At 42.3% G+C, this 18,462-nt stretch overlaps 1 long non-coding RNA gene across 1 annotated transcript in view; it reads right to left on the bottom strand.

The window, feature by feature from the left end:
• Positions 1-612: 612 nt before the first annotated feature.
• Positions 613-18,462, bottom strand: part of LOC108447575 — a 48,306-nt gene continuing 30,456 nt past the window's right edge. Inside the window, exons 3-6 of the long non-coding RNA XR_001863233.1 lie at positions 17,793-18,091; positions 16,914-17,052; positions 11,435-11,878; positions 613-1,773 (exon numbers count right to left, since the gene is read on the bottom strand). This is a non-coding gene — a long non-coding RNA (uncharacterized LOC108447575). The remainder of the gene's footprint in view (positions 1,774-11,434; positions 11,879-16,913; positions 17,053-17,792; positions 18,092-18,462) is intronic.

The raw sequence follows: 18,462 nt of genomic DNA, 5'->3' as shown, positions 1-18,462 counted from the left end.
ACTGACTGACCTTCATTTAATTTCCTCCAGGCATCGTCTTTAACTACAGCATGTAAGTCATTTTGCAGGGGGGATATACTACAAAAAGGGTTCTTTAACCTTGGAAAAACTGATTTTGTTGAGATTTAAAACAAGTTCAAGTGTCATGTAAGCCAAACATTGGTCTTCAAAAAAGTGTACCATACATCTATATGGGATTCTCCATATTCTGCCAGCTTCAGACCAACACAGGAAAGTCTTCCTGAAAACTGTGCTTTGGCTAGGTACAAATAATTGGACCAGTTACACAGGAATATATTGCATCCTTTGGCCTTTGTCATTCACCAAAGCAGAATAGATTGTTTAAGATCCTAATCTGACCTTAAAACTGCTTAAATAAGAACTGAAGTTTTCTTTCCTGATCCTACATTTCTGGGAGAGACATGAGCCTCCATCTTTCCCTTCCTGAAATTGTTAAAGGGCTATTTGGTTAACCACTCAGTTGCAAGGGGAGTTGCAACTTTATGAAATACTTGGATGAGAAGAAACATTAAGGTTTTATTACAAGTGAAATGACAGTTTTTCTTTCATGGTTTGCTGTTTTCCAGAATCACCAGAGGGCGCCAATGCAGATCGTCCCAGAAGTGATGCTTCCCAGAGGGTTGGAACTCCACATCTCCCAAGCCCATGTCGGTGTGCAAACAAAAAAAGGGCAACTTCTGAAAATTTTTGTGGTAAAAACAGGTATTAGGTCCTAGGGAAGTTCTGAATCCTAAGCACAGTGCAATTCTTTTCCAGAACCTATGCAATTAGTGCTTTGGTTGTCTTTGACTTAAAACTTTCTTAGAGGCTGACAGTAAGATAGACCTGTGCAAAACCAGTTTGGCCAGAAATTAGTTTTCTCATTCCTTTCAGCGTCATAGTTTAGTTTAGAATTAGAAAAAACACCATGTGATAACAGCAATGTTGGAGCATCTGTCAATTCGTGCTTGAAATAGAAATCTCTGCTGCTGTTTTGACATGAAAAGCCAAGATATTTTTGTTGTTTTTATCACACAGATTTGGTTCATCTGGGGTTTATAGAATATGAAACAATGGCATTCAGGCATCTTTATTTGTCCTATTGTACCATTCAGGACACAGCAATAAACAAACAATGAACATTCCCTCCCAATAGGAACCTTTCTTGCTCATACCCCAAAACAGAACCTGAAGACAAATGTACTCTTTTAAAAGGAAACAAGAGATTTATGTTGCAAGCTTGTTTAGATACCAGCCAGAATACCACATTGCCACAGCACTGTGAATCACTCCTTCTCTCTTTATAGTAAAATAATTTTACTGATAATGATGATGATGGTAATTCAGATTATTTTTCTGGCACGCTTTTGCAAATGATTATCTCTATTTTCCAGTTCTCATTCTAAACGAACAGGAAATTGCAAGAGATGAGACCCAAAACTTTTCCCCCATCAGGTCCTGAATCTCCTGGCGGTTTCCCTTGATGTGAAAGTAGGGTTTCTTTCCTATGAAGGTGGTGATGAGGTGGTAGAAGTAGCAGCCTAGGGACGGAGAGAAAGACATTGGAAAGGAACTAATAAGTATTAGGAGGAGTTTGAATGCAGAGGTGGCAGAGTTGGTCCCATCCACAGAGCTCATGAGCTCCGCCTGTGTTCGTGGCATGACCAGACTTTTCCCTCCAATTTTCTCATCCTACTCTCAGCAGTTTTTCATTCTGTGTTGGGTGTGAGGAAGCAAGGCCAGCTTCATACTTTGTCTTCTTGGGTGATAGACCTGGAAACAAGCAAAAAACTTGAGGATAGGGAATCCTGCATGGTATTTTTTAGTGGTTTAATGTGTCCTACTTGACCTCAGTAAGAGAGAAGTAGGAAAAGGTGTGTCTTTTCTGTGATATAGCTCCTTAATACTGAAAGAGAAAAGTTTATTTGAATACCTGTCTTTTCTGACTGGAACAAACCAAAGGAATTTAATTTCTAGTGGTATCTTTGGGAGTATCTATGGAGGATGCCACTCTGCAGATCTCGAGTCTGAAGAGGTTATTTTCTTTAACATTTAAAACAAACAACAACAAGCCCTTGCCACACTCTCAGCCTACTGCCTGACCAGGATGGAGCTCTTATGCTTTATACATGTTAAACATCTCCTATTCACAGCTAACTTTGACTTTGTGCCCTGGGCCAGGTGAAAAGACATTTCCAAATAAGAAAGAGAAGGGGAAAAGAAAAAGGAAAACCCACAACAACACCCACCAAAACACAAGAAGCAAACCATAAATTGAAATTTCTGCAAGGGGAGGTGTCTGTGGCCAGTGTTGTTGTGCATCTAAAAAAATAGTTCTCTTTATAGTGGTTTACAAAAATGCTTAAGGAAAAGTGGGGAAAATGGGCTATTTTATCCTTTTTTTGTCTGCTCTTGCGGTCGACTTTTTGGCAAAATACTGCATCTTCAGCCAGGAGAAGTTGGCGAAGCACAAAAGGGCTTTTGAAGCAGTAAGTGTAAATTCAGACTTCTTTTCTTTTCCTTTCTTCCTTTTTTTTCCCCTCTCCCTCTTCTCCTGTGTCTGTAGACAGCTAAGCAGAAATAATAAGCACCATTGCTTGCAGTACACGTCCCATGAATTACGCTGACATCAAATGTAACTTTAGAATGGAGGCACGCTTTATTCTTTTCGACGAACTGTTCCCCTATCCAGTCTTTATTTACATGTCGTGAGCCTAAGCGCTGCACAGCCAGTCAGAACACACACACAAGAGGGGGGAGAAAAAAGGAGGCCATTAAACAAATTAAAAGGGATGGGGATGACTAATACAGTACTCTTGGAATCTGCAATTTGATTAGTCTGAGTTTAATACACAAAAGCAGCGCCGAAGCAGGAGGGGAGTCGAAGTGCTCTTTAATAACCTTCTACAATTAAATTATGGTGATGAATTTAACTATTCTGTGCTTCTAAAGGGGTCTTATTATCTGATTGACTCTGAAAGAAAGTCAGTATTTAACCAGGGTTCTTGAGTCCAGCTATTGGAAGTCATACAGTAGTTTTATGCATTAACAACTATTTTTTTTGTTGTTGCGTGCCTCTTCCCATTTGAATTCATCTGTGATTTAAGAAAGATGGCTCTAAAGGTTATGCCCACTGCTTTTGATGGGAGTGTGTGCTGGCCCTTTTACTGTACTGTCCAGAGAGTTAAAATGAAAATTGTGTGGTTGGATTTGTCTCCTGTTCTGTATTTTTGTTTGTAATTTTTAATTTTCACTTATAATTTGAGACTACTTCCCTCTGCTGGTCTTCTCCACTGTCTAACAATGCATCATTTAAATGTAGACTCTGTAAAGCATGTTGGGATCTTTGAAACAGACTTTTGCCATTAAATGGCAGGAATATCATTCCACAGTTTATCCTGACTTGTGGTTTTCTCTGTCCTTCCTCTTACATGATTTTTCATATGCTGAAGATGAAGTAAGATGTTGAATGCACAAAGTACTAGTAGAGAGGAGAATTGAATGCATTCCTTAAAATGGTATATTTCTTTTCTTTATTACTAGTAAGTGTATATCTTTTGGCTCTTTGATCTTTGACAGAGAGAGAGAAAGAAAGGGACAGAGACTTCATAATTAGCCTGATGGCAAAATCAGAGAGCTGATTTTATTCAAAGTAGAGGGATATGATGGAGGCAGAATCCAAATGTTCCAGCTTTTACTTGGATGGCCAAAATGCTGGACCTACTTTGCAAATTTTGATCTGAATATTTGGAGAGGATCTAGGCTGAAGGGATGAAAAGAGAGAATTATGCAGAGTACCGACTATTCAGCTAGGGCCTTATTCTGATACTTATTTTCATGCTAAGTTGTATCTTTCTCTGCCAGTAGTTTCACTGAAAAAAAAAAAAAAAGAAAGAAAAAGAGAAAGATACTATTTCTGGTGCTAAAATGCCATGCTGTTTGAATGAGGGTGCTATATCCAGCACTCACTTTGCTCATTCCCTGAGTGCCCGAGCAGGGCTCGGTGCCTCCGCTCCATCCACGGCAGCTGATGGCTCTGGAATGGCCCCTGGCACGGCTGAAGGGCAGCACTGCCCCACTGCCTGCACAACACCAAGTGTGGGGCTGGGCTTTGGGGTCTTCATTCAGCCCTTGTGCAGCTGCTGGCTCTGCTGAATGAGGACAGAGTGGAATTTAGACCTCTGCTGCTGTGCAGAGGAGGGAAGGAAGTCTCACGATCTCGCCCTGTGTTCCCTGCAGTGTCCCCTGCTCCCTGGCAGGTGAGAAACAGTGGGTCCAAGGATCTGCTTGTCCTCCTTTTGTGGCATTTTGCAGGCTGTTACAAAAAAATGTGGGAGAACAAAGTATAGTGGTACACAGCTATGGGATAGCTTGTCAAAGGTAGCAAAGGAGCAGCTCAGGCAGCTGAGGAGAGCACAGCTTAAGCCAGCAGTGAGTGAAAAGTGCGAGCTGCATCTCTGGCAGCCCAGTGTTGGATGCCCTGGATGTCTTAGAGGGGGTTGAAAATTGCTCTAATTTATATTAGCTGCCCCCAAGAAATGTGAAACCATCTGCAGATGATCACTGTAGCAAAGAAGAGACAAAGTTGTATCTCTTCCTTCCTGACAGAACTGCCTGCACACCCTGTGGAGAGAATGGGGGTGCCTGTGCTGCACTGCTAGCAGGACAATGCCCTCCATCCCCTATGCCAAGGGAGTTTGTTTACCCTGAGGCTCCTCTGGCCATGCTGGACACTGCAGATCTCAGCACAGTGAGTCTGTGTGCTCAGGTGCCCCCTCCTTGCTCTGCTCTCGGCTGCTTAACTGTCTTGGGGCTCATTTCTGGACACTGGTGGTCTCTACACCTCTGTTAATACGGATGGAGCTGTGGACAGCTTGTGTGCATTTAGAGGCTCTGCTCTATATTTTTTAGGCATGTTTTGTACTCACGATGATGTATCTTTACCTCTGTGGAGAGTCAGTTAAGACCAAATACTTTAGACCAAGGGCACTGGAGAAAAAAATTATATGAAAGTTTTGATATTGCAGTTTATTTTGTCTTAACAGTAAAATCCTTCTTTTTGCTTATTAAATCGTGGGAGAAACTTCCTCGTGAGCCAATGATGACAGGGAAACATGATGTCAGTTTTTAACAAGATGCCAGCCAGAGGTTTAAGAGAGCTGATTTTTATCAGAAGCTTTTATACTATTTGAGTAATAAAAAAATACATTGTGAGTAACATCCATGGCTCATGCACAGTAAAAAGGGCAGCACACTGCATGAAACCTAGGGATAGCTGGGCTAAGGAGCTCTTCCTTTTAAGAAGATTGTGCTCCCAAATTAACTTGTTCCTATGCTAAGCATAGCAGAAACAGCGCTGCTGCTAAGCAGAACAATTGCTTTTCCTTTGTAGTCTGCCTGCTGGTTTGTTCAGGCCTGCTTTGTGCTCAGCCTTGGCTGGGTCTGGGACAGTGGTTCAGTAACTGTGAAGCTCTGTGTTTAGATCCTAGCCAAATCAGTGACACACAAAATCAGGGCAGGCAGTGAATCCCCAATGTGCCAGGTTTAGGAAATCAGCACTCGGCATAGATGAGCCAATATCCTGTATTTATTTTGCTGTTTTCTCTACCCATTTCTCTTGCATCTGGGTATTTAATACATATTTCCAACCAGCAACACATCAGCCTTAAATTAAATTCCCTGCTATGAATATCAAAAAACAGGCCCTTCCTTCTCCGTGCTGTTCCAGCTTGCAGCAGTCACCAAGTACAAGACCACACTCCCCCCAAGCCTCCTCCCTCTCTCCTCCCTCCCTCCCTAAAAGCAATTTTAAACTGCTTGACTGAATGCAGTATTTGAATGAGGATTTCAAATATGGGCTCAGGCTTTCTCTTTAGCTCACTGTGAGAGAACAGTGCAGAGAAAAATGTCTATTGCAGTGAGCATGCTGACTGTAATTAACTTCAGTATTCACCAGGTAAAACACCAAGGAATTAATCAGGCACATCTAATATGAGCATGGTAGCACTAATATTCAAAAAAAGCAAAGTGTTTAAAACAAGGGGGAATTTGCCAAAAAGATAAATGGGGACTTCTCTCTCCTTCCCCTTAGCCAGCTGTGGTGGAGTCACAATGCCAGGAATGTGCAGTGTAGAGAAGGAAGCAAGGAAACAAGGCACAAAGGTTGTAGTGAAAAGACAAGTGAGAAGAAAAAGTTTGGCTTCCTCAGGTATCCAGTCTGCTGCCAGCCCTAGGGATGTGCTGAGCATTGTTGTGTTCATTGCACAAATAAGAGCTTGGATCTGGCACTTGCTCTGCCTGTCATATAATCATTTCTGTGAGCTGTTCAAGCTCTATCTAAAAGCTGTCGTTCCTGCTCCCTCTGCACTGATTAGCAGGCCTTTCAAGACCCAAGCTGCTTTGATGGTAAGAAATCTGTGTCTAATTTCCAAATGACATTTGTTTTCATGCTAACACTGCCAGCTTGTTTAGCTTGTTCCTTTTTCCGCCTGCTTACCTTAGAGATATTTAGTGAGGGGGCTGTGCTCCAGCTCAGAGCTCTGGTATTGCCAGGCTGGCCAAAGCAGGCCCTGTCAGTATCCCTTGTGCTCCTTTCATCACCCTGAACCTGCTCCAGGTAGGCTTTCTCCTCCTGCATCTGGGCACAGCAAGGGCAGGAGAGCTGGGAATCAAGGGTGAGGCAGGGCAGCAGGATGGGCAGGGCAGTGAGTTCCCTGGCAAGCCCCACAGCACTGAAGAGAGGAGAGCAGGTCACATCCTCCACTGGCAGTCACCAGGGTCAAATGCAGCCTAATGGCTCTAGACACATCCATAGCAATGAGGCAGGTCTGAGGTCAAGCCAAGGAGTCAGACCACAGGTCAGGGTCAACAATGTCGCTCATGTGGGGTCCAAGGGCAAGTGTGGGAGCTTAAACACAGATCCGGAGCTCCTGCTTGAGGCCCCGGTGAGGCTCCCCTCAGTCCAATCAGTCATGTTGGCCAGTGGTGCCACATCAGGGCTGACCCTGCAGCTCAGCCCCAGGAGCAGGGGACTGGCAGCAAGCCTTTTGGGGTGATCAGAGAGGGGTCTCTGGCAATCTGGAACGGGGTAAGTAGACCTCCAGCCATCAGCACAAAATAAGTCCGCTGCTACTTACTGGTAATTCTCTACTGTAAATACCCTCCTCAACAGACCTTACATCATATTTTTCACGTCTGCATCATCTTTCTAGCTCACATTTCTGTCTTTCTTGGCCAATCTCACATGAACTTCCATCTCTTCTGTCACCTTCATTGGTCACGTCCCTGTCTAACAGCAGAAAATCCTATTCTTAACCCTGAATTATGAGCCTTCAGACGCTGACCTGAACTTTGCCTCTCCAGTCCTCCATAATTTCCAATTCTATGAGAGACTCTGATTCTTTTCTCTTTTAAACTTTTTCTAATTGAATGACTGCTTCTCCTGCTAGGTATTTGCTCACTTGAGCTTAGTGCTTCCAGCCAGGAAGAGGAGTGTTTCGTTCATCTGTGAATATTACTGAATGAGACAAATCTGTGACTCACTATGACACAGAGATCCTTCTTCTCTTTATTTCATTCCACGCCCTTCTTTTCTCCTGTTCACTCAACCTATTGTTTTAAATATGGAAAAGTTATAATTATAGGAGTCACTTTGAATTTAGAATATTGAGTCTGGAATTACGTTTAGATTTTGATTCATGTAATTTGGGCTGTGTCTTTCAGAATGTGTGCTGATTAGTGAGAGTTCTCTCTCTTACATCATGGTGGGGACATTTTATTGGGTTGTGCTGTGCATAATGAAGGTGTTTTGGCCTTGCTGTGGAAGTGGAAGACCTTCTGTAGATCTGCAAAACAATCACAAATGGGTATAAGAAAACAAGATTTTCCTTTCAAGAAAACAAGACTGTTCGTAAAATTTCAGGTGTTGATGGCATGGATCATTGCTATAGAAGATTTTAATCTGGCAGGTTGTAAGTTTTGAATCCAATGGAATTCTTAAGGTGTGACCATTTGCTTTCATATTTCTGATCCTTTGAAAGCTTTGGGTGAGATGAAGTTGGACACTGAAATTTTTTTCAGGTAAGGTGCCACTGTAGATCTGCTGGAACCTTCTGTTTATTGGGAGCTCATGCAAGTAGTAGAAACACTTGTTTTCTTAGGATAAATGTTTGTGCAACCTGACAAAATTCATGTTGTTGTATATCACACAAATTGTGAAAGATGTGTATTTGTGTGTGTGTCTAAAAGAGAGAGAAGTTGAATACATAAAACTAAAACAAGCAATACACCAACACTTTACCTTCCCCTGCCCCCAGCACTACCAACCCATAACATGTTCACCAGACTTCTGGATTAGGAAGGTCCACTTCAAGATGTTCGAATGTAAGGAGCTGGCAAGCTTATCCTAGTGGTGTCCTAAGTCCACTTTACTCTCTTTCCACAATATTTTTGCAGAAAAAACAGTGTTTTCCAAGACAGTGAAAGGTGGTTTAGTGACTGGATAGGAAGAAGGAACTATGCTTTCTAATCACTCAGTTACATCAGTTTCCACATTGATAACTGAGCTTGCTCAAGCACACTTCCATACAACAAGATCTTTGTGGCAGAGTGTAACAAAAGCCTTAGTCCTTAATGTGCTGCCAGGCCCCGACCATCCGTGTGCAAACGACCCCGTGGTGCTGCCAGTGTCAGTAAGACCTGTGTCAGCCTGTCGTCTGAAGGCTGTTTGCACAAATTTGTCAGAGGGCATTTCTGTACAGTATGCTTCTCTTCAAAATGTCTAAGAGGAATGTCCTGGTGTTAATGGTGAAAGTTCCCCTCTTCTTTGGAGCCCTGCCTTGTTCACTGCACGTCTGGCAGGTACATGGAGAGGAGGCAGTATCCCATGGGAGCACTGAGTGGTCCCCCAGGCATCTGCTGGTGTAGGGTACTCTGGCTTTGCTTCCCCTAAGTTCTGCTGAATGGAAAGCTCTGGAGAAATTTGTTTCACCTTTTTAAGGTGAAAACTTATTGGAGCAGAGGAGGACCTATGCAACAGTGTCACAGCTGTACATCCGACTGGCTGTGTAAGGTGTGCTTTCTGCTGTTGCTCAACTCTTACCACATTATGAATTCATTAACAGAGGGTAGGGATATAAATGTGTAGTGAGAACCTGAGATCATTACCTGTGAATAATTAGGGCATCTTTTCCTTTCTGCTGCTGTACTTTCTCTGTTGAGAGTTTGTGAAATGCACTGGTATTCAGCCATCAAAATATTTATTGACTTGAACAGGAAGAGATACTGGCTGTGTGTGCAGGTTCTTAGGGGAGTGAATGAAGGACATGATGTGGTGGGATGTGACAGCTTCTTCACTCTTGATTTTCAGTACTGAGCTGAAAGTAAAAACTGCTGCCTGGAAAGATGTTGAATGGGGACAGAGGTCAATTGTCCAGTTAGGCTGCAAAAACACCCCAAGATACAAATTCTCAGTTTGTATGATGGCAGAGCAGCTATTTGCTACTTGCATATATGACTTGCTTTTTTTTTTTCCTCATATATTACATCCTTCTGCACCCAGATTAAAGTGAGCTTTAGTAGTCAGGGATATTCTTCAAAATAGGAAGTCAACTCCATGAAGTTTGCTTCATGGACATCTTTAAAATCGAAAATAGACTCTTAGCATATATAAGTAAAATGACTTTACTCTGGATGGGATCTTGAAAATCCTTTCTGTGTCCTGGCAATTTCATTCTCATGTGTGAAGGAGAGTCCCATGTTGCTGGAGATGGGTATCCCTGCTCATCCGTGCTGAAAATCACTGCTCCCCAGTGATTCTCCCCTGATGCCTTGACACATCTGTACTCTGACATGCCTGATGCTGCTTCTTCTGTTTGTACAAAACAAATGAAAATACTCCTTGTTGCTAAGCTACCAACCTCTGCAAGATAAACTTTAACCAAAGGTTGCAGCCTGCTGCTTAGCAAAGCTCTGGTTTTGAAACTCCATCACGCCAACACTTTTTCCCAGCTCCCTCTGTACATTTCCCCCTGAAAATATCTGTCACTGCCTGCACAAGACTCTTCACCCCACTGGCAAGGCCACAACTGGCTGCCTTTGGGGCTGCCTGCTGAGGGTGGGCTGCAGAACAGGCAGCATGGAGTGCTGATGGTGCACAGTGGTCACCCCCTTCCCTCCTGCATCTCTTCTTGCTGCTTTTCACTCTCCTTGGAGGAGAGGCACAAAAGGAAACTCCACTTTTTAACTCTGTTCTGTTCGCATCAGGCCGAAATGTGTTTTCAACCGAATAATCACTTTCTGTGCAGACAGTGACAGCTCAGTTGGTCCAAGGAGAGGGGTGGGAGGAGTGCTAAGGTTTTCTTTCACTTCTTGTAGTGTTAAACCATGTCAAATTAGACAGTTGAAACAACACCCGGGTTGTTTGTCTTGTGGCCTGGTCTGGAGTGTGAAATATTAGGACAGCAGCAAAGTGTTTGCATCTCTCCACAGCTGGAGAACACCTCCCACAGAGCTTCTGCCCCTCTCTCATTCAGTGGGGACCTGAAGAGCACCTTTCTTTAGACAAAAGCTCCCCTGGGTGCCAGGTTTCTGGTCTGGGACTCTCTCTTGAGCATCTGAACAGATCAAAGGCATATTTAAAAGATTTGCTAAGCTCTCACACTTACTTGGGATATAAAGTTGATTGAAGTAGGATGCTCAAGTTTCAGGTTATGCCTGATACTACTTTTTCACTTGGTTCTTCCTTTCTATGTGTCATTTCCTGAATGCTATTACTTCATTTTCATCTTGATTGAACTGCAAGTATAAACTAGCACACCTGGTGAACTTGAGAGCAGGGGAGGCAGTCCACAACTTTGTGGTTATAAGAAGCACGGAATGCCTCCATATTTGCTCTCTCTCCCCATAAAACAGAAACTATACTCTCCGTGCCCAATGTCTCCATTACAACTTCAGCTTTTATGTCCTTTTCCTAGAAAAGACATTCCTGGTTTGTAACCAAGACCTATTTTAGTATGGAGGGGGTTTTGTTTGGGTTTTTAAAATTGCCATTACTAATTATTTTTGGAGGTTCTAAGCACCGGCAGAGTCTGATAAAAGTCTCTAAGAGATCAGTCCTGCCCCTATTTAAGCTCTTCTCCAGAAAAGTCTTTCTGCCTATCACTACAATGAGACAAAATTGATCTTGCTTCTGCTCTAACTCCCAGAGACGGTAAACAGAAGATTGAACACAGACTTCTAAGAGAGCTCACAACCCTACACCATGTCCTACATGGATTGTTGAATCTAAAGAGGGAATGTTTTATAATGATCCTGTGAGGAATGTGTATTTTAAGTATGCCGGTCTGACTAAGATGAGAGTGGTAAAACTTCAAGCGTAATCAGAGAATATACTCTCAATATGAACAGATTGTCTCCACTGATCACATTTACTTACCTTAATTCATGTAAACCTCAAAGTGGATATGTAAGAATCTGTGGTCCAGAGGGAGCCAACTCAGCTGGGTGTGAGGCAAAGCAGGCCCAGACACTCAGCAGCTGTGTTAGAAGGTGCACAGTCTAACATGTCCTGTGGAGGATGACGTGTAGATTCAACAGCAGCACCGCCTGTACTGTGGATAAGTTGTTCCCAGAACCATGCTGGTTGGTGTAGGCTGTGGGGCACTGAAACTTAGAGGTATAGCTCTTCAGGGCTCCATCTGCTGTGGAATCTCTGCAGTGTCCTCCAGTTTGCGATGCAGGCATGACCATCATCTCCCGTGTGACTTGGATCTTTCAAATCTAGTAAATGTGCTGTAGATTATTGTAAGGATTTTTCCAGTCAAAAGGTGGGTGCTCCTCATAATTATCCAGGTAAGCAGTGAAGCTCCATGAGAGATAGCTGGGGTAAAAAAAAAAAAAAAAAAGAAAAAGGTATTAGTCTTACATGTGAATGACTTTTAAGTAAAAAGTGTTGGTTTGTTTAAAAGAAGCTGTAAATCACATCACTTCTTGCCTGTTCAGATCTTTTCTTCTCTGTCTCTATGTCCTCTCCAGAAGATCATAAAGCCATTTGGACTGTGCAGTACCTGTAAATATCTGATGTATCATCTCACTGAGAAAAGTAATGAATGTTAGTATCTCTGTAGAAATACTGTAGTGCATTTTAGCTTAGTATAATGGAAAGCCATAGACAGATATCAAATCCTTCCTTTCTTTCAGAAATTCTGTGTATTCATAAAATTTTTGATTTTTCAAAGTTCTCCTTCTTCTACTACTACTACTACTACTACTGTTGTATTACATATTGAGAAATGACTAATTGATGAAGAAGGTGGTGTGGAGCCAAAAAAAGCTAAACTTCTGTGCTTTTGTGTTCAGTGAAGGGAAAGATTTTGTAAGAGGTTTTGAGGGTTTTCCCTCAACTTGAAAAATGAAAGCAGAGCTTAACTACGCATTGTAAAAGCCACATTTGGAGACACTGGAGCTCTGCCCAGAGGCGACTGTCTAATTTTCTGGAAACTAATATATTGTGAGGGTCCTTGCAAGAGGATGCTGATGAGATGGGTACTTGAACCCCAGCAAGTTTTGATGGTCTTGAAAGAAGTTGCCCCTTTATTGACTTACAATGTAAGTAAAGTCAAAGATCCATTCGTGGAAAAGTGTGAGAAGGGTGGCAAACATTTCCAGTATTCATACCTTCATTTTTGTGATATTTGGTTGGTCAACACTGACCAGCAGCAGCACTGGCATATGTATGAGGTTTTTTTTTTTATTAAACAATTCTATAGATAACCCACTAATAAATTAAATAACACACGTTCCTTACCCTTCCGTTTTCGGAAGTAAGAGTAGTGTTCAGGGTCTGGAAGGCCTGGAGAAAAATCAGAGCTCTGAAGGAAGGGGAAGGCCAGAGGTCAGCAGTGGAAACGGGGTGTATGCCTTCATTTTTATACAGGTAATTTTGGCCAGGTAGTTGGGATATAACAAGGAGGTAATATTAAGGGTACAGTCTACTCATGCTACTCAGCGTTAAGGCTTTGCACAGATTTTTTTTTTTTTTTTTTTCAATTGTTAGCTTCAGTTTGAAAAGTTACAGAGGATTTGGGATCTGTCCCATTTTGGTCAGCCAACTTGGCATAATGTAGAGGAGTCTAAATATAGCTGTAGGAGATGTTGCTCATTAGGCAACTGAAACCACTAGAGAAGATAAAAATATGTCAAATACTCTGCGGATTTAATTTCAGATTGAGCTACTCTCCCTGTATAGAAACACCACTTGTGTGGTAGTTGCTTTTATTTACTTCCTACAACACAGATATTTGATTTTATCTTAATGTTTTGTATGTGCTCAAGTATTAGCAAATTTTCCAAGTGTCATGGTAGTGCTTGAAAGTTTTTCATGTCCAGCATTAAAACATTTATTTGGTTCTTCAAGTGAGGCTGGTTTGTAGCTGATGCACATTGATGGAGCTGTGCCAGCTTCCTCCAGCTGAGACTTTGGCCCTTCAGTGCTGGCCTTTTTGCAGTTCTCTTATCACGATCTTGTTTGAACCATCCAGACATACAGCACAAACTCTGTTAATGCAGAAAACCGGTACTGGGAAATACAGAAAAAGAAGTATAAAAACCTCCGTGATTTAATCCAAACCTTACAAAGGCGTTGTTTCTTTGGGCACTTTCTTTGAAAAGACTACCATTTCAAACAAAACAGAAGGAAATTAGTAGGAAGTGATTATGGAGACAGGAAATCTGAAAGCCATGAAACTGTAAATAAAGTGTTATTTGTACTACTGTACTTGGTGCCCTGCTTTGCATTCCCAGCACGAAATGTTAGACAAGGCTTTAGCACTAGAGCAGGGACCAAGTTATTTGGATGTTTAAAAAAAAACCAACAAAAGAAGCAAAAAGGGTCCAACCACATATTTCATACGATTAAAAGTAGAAAGTCTTTTGGACAATTATTTGGATGGAATTCTTCTGGCCAGGTTTTTATCTGAAACTTGAAGCCCCACAGCCAGTCTCCATCGCAATTTGTTCCTCTCAGCAAAGGATGTGACTTGTTTAGACATCAAACACGTATCAAGTGGCTCAATGTTAGTATTCCGAAGCATCAGCTCTGAGGCAGGCGCCAGTGCTAACATCATTACACAACTCATGTGGCACTATGATAATCCAGTTCAGCACTGCCTGCATTTATTGTTTATTTTTATCAGACCAATAAAGCTCATCTTTTCCATCTGTCAGCATTATCTTATGTGATCCATTAACACAGCTAAGAGGGGTGCATTACACTATGCACTTGTATATCAGTTAATGAACCACCTTAACCTATAGTAGCAGCAATGAGTGAATGAACACAGATTTTACTTGCTTCCATTATGATGTGTTTGCTTTGGCATTGGTTACTGTCATATGAAAAGTTAACCAGCAAATTTATCCCTGCATCTTTAGTTGTTTATGTGCATTCAGAAAATATCCCTTTCCTCTCCCTTCCTCAACTGCCATGTATTGTGTTTTCTGCTGTAGTTTAAAAATTATTTGATCAAAGGGGTAACAAAGCAAAGCACTTGAGCTAGAGAGCACATACATAATGGGTATTCCAGTGTTGTCTGATGAAATGGTCTGAAGCACATGAACTTCACAGGAGTAAAGATCATGTGTTTTCATGTGAGAGGCCACTGAATCCCGTGGGTAGGACCTAGTCCCTGAAAGACAGAGGGCTGACAGAACCACAGCCTGAGTCTGCTTGGTGCTTCACGTTTCTGTTCAAACAGAAACAGCTTCCTGAAACTGCCATAAGACCTCTGATTCTCAGTGGATTTTAATGTCAAGAGAGTCTGGGGGTAAAATTTGTACCTTGATGTAGAATGGACATCCATTTGGAGGAAGCTCCAAGGAGTCTGGTGCTGATACCTGCAGTGTGCTTAGTCTGACACATCCCCATAAGAGGAGATCAAGAAGACACCAGCATTATGGTTATTGCTGGTAGAGTAAGCTCTGCAAGCTTTAGAGAGGGGAGCAAGGATAAGAACAGATACGACTGCGCAGAGCGGACTAGAAGTCAGCTCATGTTAGGAGAGTTTAAATGCAGCTGGGTGGCTCACCCAGCCAGTATTACCGCTGGTACAATTTCAGTGGCTGGAGAGGCAGTTAAATGGATAACATTTCTTCTGAGAGTCAGTCTTTTTTAAAATGTGGACATGTAGCAAGACAAATGCAAGGTAGCTGAACCCTACTTCCGAGTCATCACCTTTCTGATGCCTTAAAATCAGCAAACACCTCTTTGCAAAGGGAGGGGGAAATTAGGAAAGGAAAAGAGTGGAATGAAAATACTATGCTTACTTCCCTGTGGTACAGCAACAGTGTGTTGTATAACACAGAGACAGAAATATTTGCAGTGGTCTTCTTTACTGATTTAGAGGATGTTCTCAAATGATCTTCAGTGTCTGCTTGTCTATGACAATGCCTAAATTACAGTTGTAATTTTTTGTGGCCTCCTTCAGCTGTCCAGCGCTAAAACATTGTTTTCCCCACCAGTCTGGTGCATTAATATTTTGGGGGGACTGTTTTGCTGGCTGTGCTAATCGGGTTTGTCTCTGCTTCCATCAGGGCTTTTTATTTCTCCCTTCCCCCTGCCTCCCTCCCTTCCAAGCAAGGCAGCAATCTGTTCTTTTTAAACCCTTCATCATCTTTGCTCTCTCCATCTCAGTTTCCCCAGATTTTAGAGATTGTTGACTATTATGTAACAGATGGCCTGACAGACCTCCGACTCTTTGCGGTGATGGCTAGCTTGGCGCAGAAAATAGCAGCACTGGAGTAAGCATTCAGCAGCATAGACGCTCATGAATTTTAACTCCTCAGTGACAAAGGAATTCAAGGGGGTAAGAGCCAATCTATCAGTAGCCAAAGTAATTAGAAGACTTAGATGGCTCTCTAGTGCAGAGTATCCCTTCTCTGCTATGGGCTGTTCATAGTAGATTAGGATAGTCTATGTCCCATTGATCTCTAAACCATAACTATGCTTCAAAACAATGGGACAGCTTAATCCAGAAACTGAAGCATTCGAGCAAGCATCAGTGAGGGCTGTTCTTTTGGCTTGTAATGAAATGTACTTTGCAGCATCAAGCTGAGACAATGTATATTAAGCAGAGTTATACTTTGATTTTTGTTTCTACCGCATTCCCGGTCACCAGGGGAAATCACTTGCACTAAATGACCAATATTCTGTCTCTAAACATTTAATACTTTGGGAATTAGTTTTCTTGCCCTCTTTACATCTTCTGTTTTCTTTGTTCTTTGTCATTCTTGCTTCTGTGTGTATATTGAAAGAGTTCTTGTAAGTGATCAGAGTTTTGGCACCCTCATATAGCTTTTTGTCATTTCTAGGAAGTTTCTGAATATATCATTCCCTTTCCCAGAAGTCTAGCTGCTTGCGTTTCAGAAGTATTTCTATGTCTGACCAGTCAATGGAAGCTTTTTCTTGTAAAGTAGGGGACATGGAGAGAAAAGACAGCCAGTTCAGAAGAGCAAAGAGTATCCTTAAAGCAAATCAGTCAGGTATTCAAATCAGAGCTGGTTTATAGTATTTTTAAGATTAGACTAAATAAAAATAACTGGATCAAGTTACCTCAGAGGCACAAGAGCAAAAATACTTTACAAAAGTAGAGATGAGGTGAAATGAGCCTCCATGGAACTGAAAATAAAGGTAGTCTATTGTGACTATGCTGTATCTCTATGTCAGTCTGTGTAACTTGGCAGCATATGGCTGAGGTAGGTGCTGTGTGTCTCCCACAAGAGGGTTACCAGCTCCACTGGGGCACGTCCAGAGGTATTGTGTCCTCACATCCATGCTCACAGCAGGGACTCCAGGACTTCTTTTACCCAGAAATGTTCAAATTACCTTGAATAACCTTAATTTTCAGTAGAAACCTTACCATTTTCAGCAGAGGAGAAAATCCAGGAGTGGTAAGCCAACAAACATCTTCCTTTTTCTCTCTTAGATGTACTCTTGACACCTCTACAGATGAGGAATGGGCTTTCCTTACATGCTCCTGTAGTTTAGGAATGCTTTTCCTATTGGAAGTCAATAGCGGAAAAGTTTAATTCAAGCCCACAAAGGCTGCAATGAATAGTTATGATGTATCACTCAGCAAAATCTGTGCTTAGCCACAGTATGCATTGGATCCTAATCCTGAGCTAGTCCATGGCCCCAAACACCGGTGAGTGGTGTAGACTATCCTGGACAGACAAAATTCTCTTTGAAGGGCTTGATTACCCCTTGTCCACCTCCCCTACCCGTATGCAGATGCACACACACAGACACACCCCCCTTCCCTAACACATCTCCAACCTGGAGTAAGTGCTGTGGGAAACAGAAAATCACCCCTCTCCATGCCAAATCCCTGGCTCAGTGCAAGTGCTGAGTTTCCCAAGGATGGTGTATCGAGGCGAGGATGCACATCGAGGTCAGCCAGAGGCTCCAAGCTCAGCAAGAGGTAACGATCTGCCTAAATTCCATGAGCTCTAGTAATGTCATTTAGCAGCAATAAGACTCTGTTTAAATTAGAGTGACATTGTCCCAAATGGCCATTTTAATAAGGTTTAGAGATTCTGGACACAGAGCTTTCCTGCTTTTGCAGCCCATAATAACTAGTTAGTTGTGCATAAGGTCAAGCAGCAATATCTGGTCAGCAAAGTCTCCATTATGCAAAACAGCTTAGAATGGGAGGAACAAATGATATCATTGTTGTAAAATTGACTTCTCCATCTCCACCTATTGTTTATCCAAGTCGCACAGCTAAGAAATAACTCACCCAAAAGGAATGTCAGCATCCAGTCCTGGGCAAAAAGAAACCATGGTAAATGTTCCAGCTGGTTGGAGATACCGAGCGGTGACATGATCCCCACTGTTCCAAGCACAGGGGCACCTGGCTCTAGCAAGAGCATTGGTCCCTCATGTTCGTGGCTGAGGTCCCTCTTTCAGCAATAGGAACAAGGATGGCTGTGATTTGAAGAGCTGGGATCCAGGAGGTCAGGAAGTCTGCACCCTCCCGTGGGGCAGATGCTGAGCTCTCTTAGATGCTTGGGCCTCCAGGAAGGTGTCGGCTGGGAGCTGTAAGGTGTTTGACAGCAAAAGCCATAAAATGCAACACAGATAATCTCATGAGTAAAACCTGCAGTGTCACTACTCTTAATGGGTCCATTCTGCATCTCAGGTGAAATATTTGGCATCTTTGAATCATAAGCAGGAATAGCTGATTTCTGTCTCCAACTTTCCTATGCAAGTATTTTTTCATGCAGTTTTGTACCTTTTTTTTGTTGGTTTTATTGTGGTTTTTTTTTTCCTGAAATAATGCTTCAAAAAATCCTCCCGTGCAACGTTTAGGTAACTATACCTTGAACTTTAATAGTTTGGGGAACTTTTCTTATTGCTAATACTGGGCAGCTCACTGAGAAACACAGTAACATAGAACTCTCCTGCTG

The sequence above is a fragment of the Corvus brachyrhynchos genome, unplaced genomic scaffold (genome assembly GCF_000691975.1).
Source record: "Corvus brachyrhynchos isolate BGI_N302 unplaced genomic scaffold, ASM69197v1 scaffold56, whole genome shotgun sequence".
Taxonomy (NCBI): Eukaryota; Metazoa; Chordata; class Aves; order Passeriformes; family Corvidae; genus Corvus; species Corvus brachyrhynchos.
Note: the sequence above shows the minus strand (reverse complement) of the source record. Positions and strands in the feature narration are given on the sequence as shown.